We start from the raw sequence: 6,000 nt of genomic DNA on the forward strand, positions 1-6,000 counted from the left end.
CAACCTTTTAATATTAGCCAGGACCTTCATTAGTTTCTCAAAAGTGAGTAGTGGTCTGCTCGACACATATTTTTTAGGCACGTTTTTATAATCTGCCTTAGTTGGCTTCTTTATCTTTGCGGCCATTGCCTCAGCCTTTTTGCGGACTCCTCGAGATCGGCCAAATCAACAGTGTATGACGTGAGGCTCCGTCCAATCCCTTTCAAAAAATGAGCTGTGCCAGCAGTGGATTTACTCTTCTTTTTCTTCTCGAACGGGGACACTAATTTTGGTATAGAAACTTTAGATTTCTTTGATGGTCGTGGATCCCTTGATGGCTGTGGAGAAGGTGGATCCCTGAAGGGCGATGTATGTGGCGGAGACGGTGGGCCACCATGAGGATGAGGAGAAGGAGGGTCAGAAAGAGGATGAGGAGCAGCATGTGAAGTTTGAGGAGGTGATGATGGATGTACAATAGGAACATCAATTTGAGAAGGCGGAGACGGTTGGGCCTGCGACGACGGCTGTCGTGGTGGATCAACCAATTCGACATCCCTTCGAGGCCAAAGGATAAAATTCTTATAGCTTGTCCAAGTGTCTCGATACCTTCGGGCCCAGGGATGTCTAGCATGTCGTCCTCGGATCCTTGAATGATTGTCGTCACTTCTACCCTGCAATATTCTTCTGGAATGTCGTTTCCATGGAACTTGTGTCCTGGGATCGCAAGGCCTGTGGCTACTTTCTTTGTACGCTGATTGTTAATACCATATCTTATAACTAGTGTGCATGCCACAGGCCTTGTGATGTCATCAACTGGATAGCGGACCTTATTTCCCGTTGACGCGATAGAGCTTGGGATGGTCGTACCCTCGGTGGAAGCCAGCGTTTGAGCTGCTGGAATTATTTGCATCTGTGGAGTGGTCATCTGTTGAACAGACATCGCACTCGCCATCGCCAATTGCTGCATCAATTCTAGAGGAGGATTCGATAGCATTTCAGACATCAGGCCTTTGAACTCTTTCTTGGCCTCCTCCTTAAAATAATTCGCCATCTCTTCCTTGTATTGATCACGTTTCTTGTACAAACCTTCCCATTATGGTCCGAATCCTTCCTTCCATCCTTCCTTAGATGAGATTCCTCGTACACGACCAGGATGCTCAGGGTTACCGAGACCAGCCGTTAGAATGTCTCTCTCCCTGTGCCTCATGTACACTATCTTCTTAGATGCAGTAAGGGACACGTAAGCAGTTCCATCAACGCATATTGTACAGCCAACCTTTCCCTTAAACTGGCCTGATAATGTGAAGAGTGCAGGGTAATCGTTGATCGTAACAAAAATAATTGCTCTCAGCGTGAATGAATCTTTACGATACTCATCCAACATTTGAACACTCGTTACCCACAATATTTTCATATCCTCCATTAAGGGCTCTAAAAATACATCCATATCAACTCCAGGTTATGTAGGTCCAGAAATAAGGATGGTTAGCAAAATGTACTTCCGTTTCTGTATCAACCATGGAGGAAGGTTGTATATGGTGAGGATCACTGGCCATGTGCTATGCTTGCTGCTCCTTTCAGCAAATGGATTCATTCCATCAGTACTCAGTGCGAACCTAACATTTCTTGGTTCATCGGCAAAGTCTCGGTGGTTCTCATTGAAATCTTGCCACTGCTTCCCATCGGCTGGATGTCGAAGCTTCCCATCGTTTTTGTGCTCATCAAAAGCATGCCAGCTCATAAGTTTGGCATCCTCAGGGTTAGCGAACAAACACCTCAATCGATCGACGACGGGGAGGTACCACATCACCAAAGCAGGAATCTTTTTGAGCGCATAATAGTCTACTTCTTCTTTTTCTTTGCTCGTGGATTTTGAAGTCTTCTTTTTGGCTTTCTTTCGCTTCTTCTCTTTAGACACAGATGCAACACACTCTTCCTCTCGATAGTCTTTATTCGTCTTGTACCTACTTGCACCACACTTTGGGCAGCTCTCCAAGTCTTTATAATCATCACCTCGATAAAGGATACAGTGATTTCTACACGCGTGGATCTTCTCCACGCCCATAGTGAGTGGACTGATTAGTTTCTTTGCATAGTACGTGTTAGCAGGCACTTTGTTCTCCTTTGGAAGCATGTCTGCGACAATACTCAAGAATGCATCGAAGCCAGCATCAGACAGACCATATCTAGCTTTTAACATCAACAACTTTAACATAGACCGGAGCGTCGTGAACTCTTTGGTACAACCCTTAGACTCGTCGTACAAAGGCTCTTCTGTTGCCTTCTTCAGGGACTCCATACCTTTCATGAAGAACATCGATGGATCTGTATGACGATGCAACATTGCCTCTAACAACTCTGCATCTTCCTCGTCCATAACATTTGGCAGAACATGGGTTCTTTCACGTTCATTTCCTCCAGCGTAACCATGATCAGTAACATTTGGCACTACATGTTCGCTCTGTGGAAGAGGTTGTTGTGTCTTGTGAACGAACTGAAAGCTGTCGTCGATGTTCGCAGGGTTTCCAGCTGTATAAGGCGAAGAGCTACCCTCTCCATGCTTTGTCCAAATTATGTAATCCTTCACAAATCCTCGGCATACCAGATGAGATATGATTTGTTCTGTGTCATCAAATACAACAATATTTTTGCAGTCCATGCATGGACAATATATGTGCTTTGTCTTTGTTCTCCAAGCATGGTTCGTAGCGACAACATAAACCTATGGACCTCAGATATGTATGATGGATCTAGCCTTGATAAGTTATACATCCAGGATATCCTCTCTGTCGGTGTTTTGGGTCCGACCGCACACCCGGGGTTGTCCCTCAAGGTGTTTTAGGAGTAGGACGGTGTCGCCGACTGTAGCTAAATGGTTCGTGCCAGATGCACGAGGAACAATGGACAGTGTTTACAGGTTCGGGCCGCTTTGAGATGCGTAACACCCTACGTCCTGGCGAGTATGCTTTATGTAATGGGTTACAAGGTAGCTCTCGTAGAGAGTTGGGGTGGATGGCTGAGTAGTGGGATCGATCGTCTTGAAGGGGTGCCCCCTATGCCTTATATATTCGACCGTGAGGCAATACATGTGGATATGATAACAATGTGCACCTAAAAGATAGTGAACTGTTTGAGTCTATCTTCCTATAATTCTACCGACTTATCCTCGCCTGGTTCCGTTGTACGAGGCTCCAGCGCGGGAAATTCGGATCTTTTGTTGTGGTTGTTGCTCAACGTTGTGGGGCCGTCCGGGCTTGCACCGACCCGGCCTTATGTCGATCTGCTTTACTGATTGTTCCTCCCCAGGCCCATGAAGGAGTGACCTTATGATCTATTGGGCCCTTGGGCCTTTCGTGAGGTCTTTTATCCTTCCAGTGGACCCGAGAGATATCTGTCCCCCACAAGCCCCCGATCTTTGGGTTGATTTTGAGATAATCGGCCCAAAGATCCTAGGTCCAGCTTGCGGGCTTCGTTTACGACAAGAAATGCTTTTCGGGCAGTTCGGTAAAAACGATTTCTTACTGTCTCCTTCTGCTTTGATCACTTGAAAACTAAAGCTTTGTCTCACACTCATGCCTTGGAGGTCGGCATTTCGTATTGTAGGACCCTGAACTTCATTGGGTGTAGCCCCCGAGCTTTGAGTGGATTTTTGAAAATAATCCACTCGAAGGTCTTCATTTCGTGTCCCTTTGCTAAGAGTCATCTTTTCTTTTTTCGAATGCCTTAGAAGTCAGCATTATGTCATCGATATTATGCTTTAGAGGTCAGCATTATGTCATCAATATTATGCTTTAGAGGTCAACATGTATTTTGTCTTTTGCGGCCGAGTTCGTGATCCGCCCATATCTTGCTAGGTGGTGCAATTTATTTGCTCTGCGACTGATTGGACGTTTGATGGACGTTCCCTGGCTAGTCTTCACGTCGCTTCTGTCGGTCAGATTTTGTACTTCACCAGCTATATTTGGCTTTCCTTTGATCCTTACTGATATCTCATTTTTGTCTTGAGGTATTCATTGCATGCCCTGCACGGATGTGATAGTTTTGAAAAATATACCGATAATTCCTGGGCGTCCCCCCAATGGGTGTGGGCAAGGGACGGCTTGGTACGCTGAGTGTTTTAGCCGGCTGCTTCTGAGTAGTAATGTGATGTAATGGCGGGTGTAATCATATCGCCCGTGCAGTTGGCTGGAGTCCCAATGGGTGTTGCGTTGCGTGAAACGGCGTTAGCCGCCTGACGTATCTTCAGACGGGTTGTTCAGTATATTGAATATTTTGCGACTGTTCAATGACCGTGGTAGGGGGTGAGCGGTTGCCTTCTTCTTCTATAAATAGTGCATTTGCCCCTCTGGTTTTTTCACATCTCTTGCTGTTCTCCACTTCTTGCTTTCTTCCTCTCCTTTCATTTCCACCATGGGCAAGAGCAACAAACGCAAGCGCGAGCCGACTCCTCCATCGGAGGACTTCAGCGACTCGGAATACTCGGAGGAGTTCTCCTCCGAGTCCGAGGGGTCTCCGGCTCCCGTCTCTCCCCCGGCGTCGTCTGACGATTCAGACGACTCCCAGGGGCTTGCCGCGGAGGTCTGGACTTATATCCGGGCCGTCGAGCGCTCCGGGCTCGAGGGCTCGGATGAGTCGGAGTACTCCTCGGACGAGGAGGACTCGTCAGAGGAGGGCGGTGGCGGCGATGGCGGAGACGACGACGACGATGACGACGGAGGCGACGGTGACGACGGCGACGATGACGGCAGCAGCAGGGGCGGCAACGGCGGCGGCAACAGGGAGGGCAGCAACAAGGCCAGTGGCTAGATGCCACTGGTCTTTAGATGTTAGTATAGGTTAGAAGTAGTATATTGAAATAATGTAGTAGTATTTAGTAGTGTAGAGTAGTATAGTGTAGTAGTAGTAGTAGCAGTAGGGAAGTATCAACTCATAATGAGTTGATTTGTAAGTACTGTAACTTCCCTTAATGAAGAATGATTTTGTTTCCTTCTGTGTCGATTATTTTGCTTCGTAGTCAATTGATCTCTGTCGTGATATTTATTGCCCGTGATGTTCTCTATCTGTTATGTTCGTGGCATAACTTAGAGTTCTTGAATCATTCCTCCGTTTGCCTTATTTGTGAAATTGATTCCTCTGGAGCAGTAACTGAGTAACTTGGGCGTCATATCATCACTCTTAGGGGTGATGGCCGAGCTATTATTGTCAACATCTACGCTTTTGAAATAGCGTCCGAGTGATGACGAAACCACGCCAGCGTCGGAATGATTGATGACCACGTCGGCGCTCTTAGAGGTAGCAGCCGAGTGATTTATGACGACGTTGGTGTTTTAGAGGTAACTACCAAGCGACTGAAAATGACGTCGGTGTTTTAGAGATAACTGCCGAGCGACTGAAGACGACGTCAGCGTTTTAAAGATAACTGCCGAGCGACTGAAGACGACGTCAGCGTTTCAGAGATAACTGCCAAGCGACTGAAGACGACGTCGGCGTTTTAGAGATAACTGCCGAGCGACTGAAGACGACGTCAGCGTTTTAGAGATAACTGCCGAGCGACTGGTGGTAACGTCGGTGTTTTAGAGATAACAGCCGAGTTAGAACGAGCTGCGTCGGCTACTTTGAGGATAATAGCCGAGTGATGATGTGGCACACCGGTGTTTTAGAAGTAACCGCCGGGTGATGACATGGCACGCCGGTGTTTTAGAAGTAACCGCCGGGTGCTGACTGGGCGCTTTTTGGAAACGATATCTGACTCGGGAATATCCCATAAGTACTGCGCTTTCAGCCGCCTCTGCTTTCCGCGCCCTAGTTCTTGCTTTCCTGCCTCCAGATCCTCTCTGCAATTCGGCTCCCGATCTGTTCGCCAGTGGAGTTGAGATGGCGCCCAAGCGAAAGGCCTCGAGTTCATCCGCTGCGGTGATTCCCCCCATCGACCCCAACAGCCAGTTGCCTTTCGCAGGTAACCATATGTTTGTTGTCTCCGAGCCTGACCTTCTCCATCTCGTGTCCATCGGGGTCCTTCCC

This window comes from Zea mays, chromosome 4, assembly GCF_902167145.1.
Source record: "Zea mays cultivar B73 chromosome 4, Zm-B73-REFERENCE-NAM-5.0, whole genome shotgun sequence".
Taxonomy (NCBI): Eukaryota; Viridiplantae; Streptophyta; class Magnoliopsida; order Poales; family Poaceae; genus Zea; species Zea mays.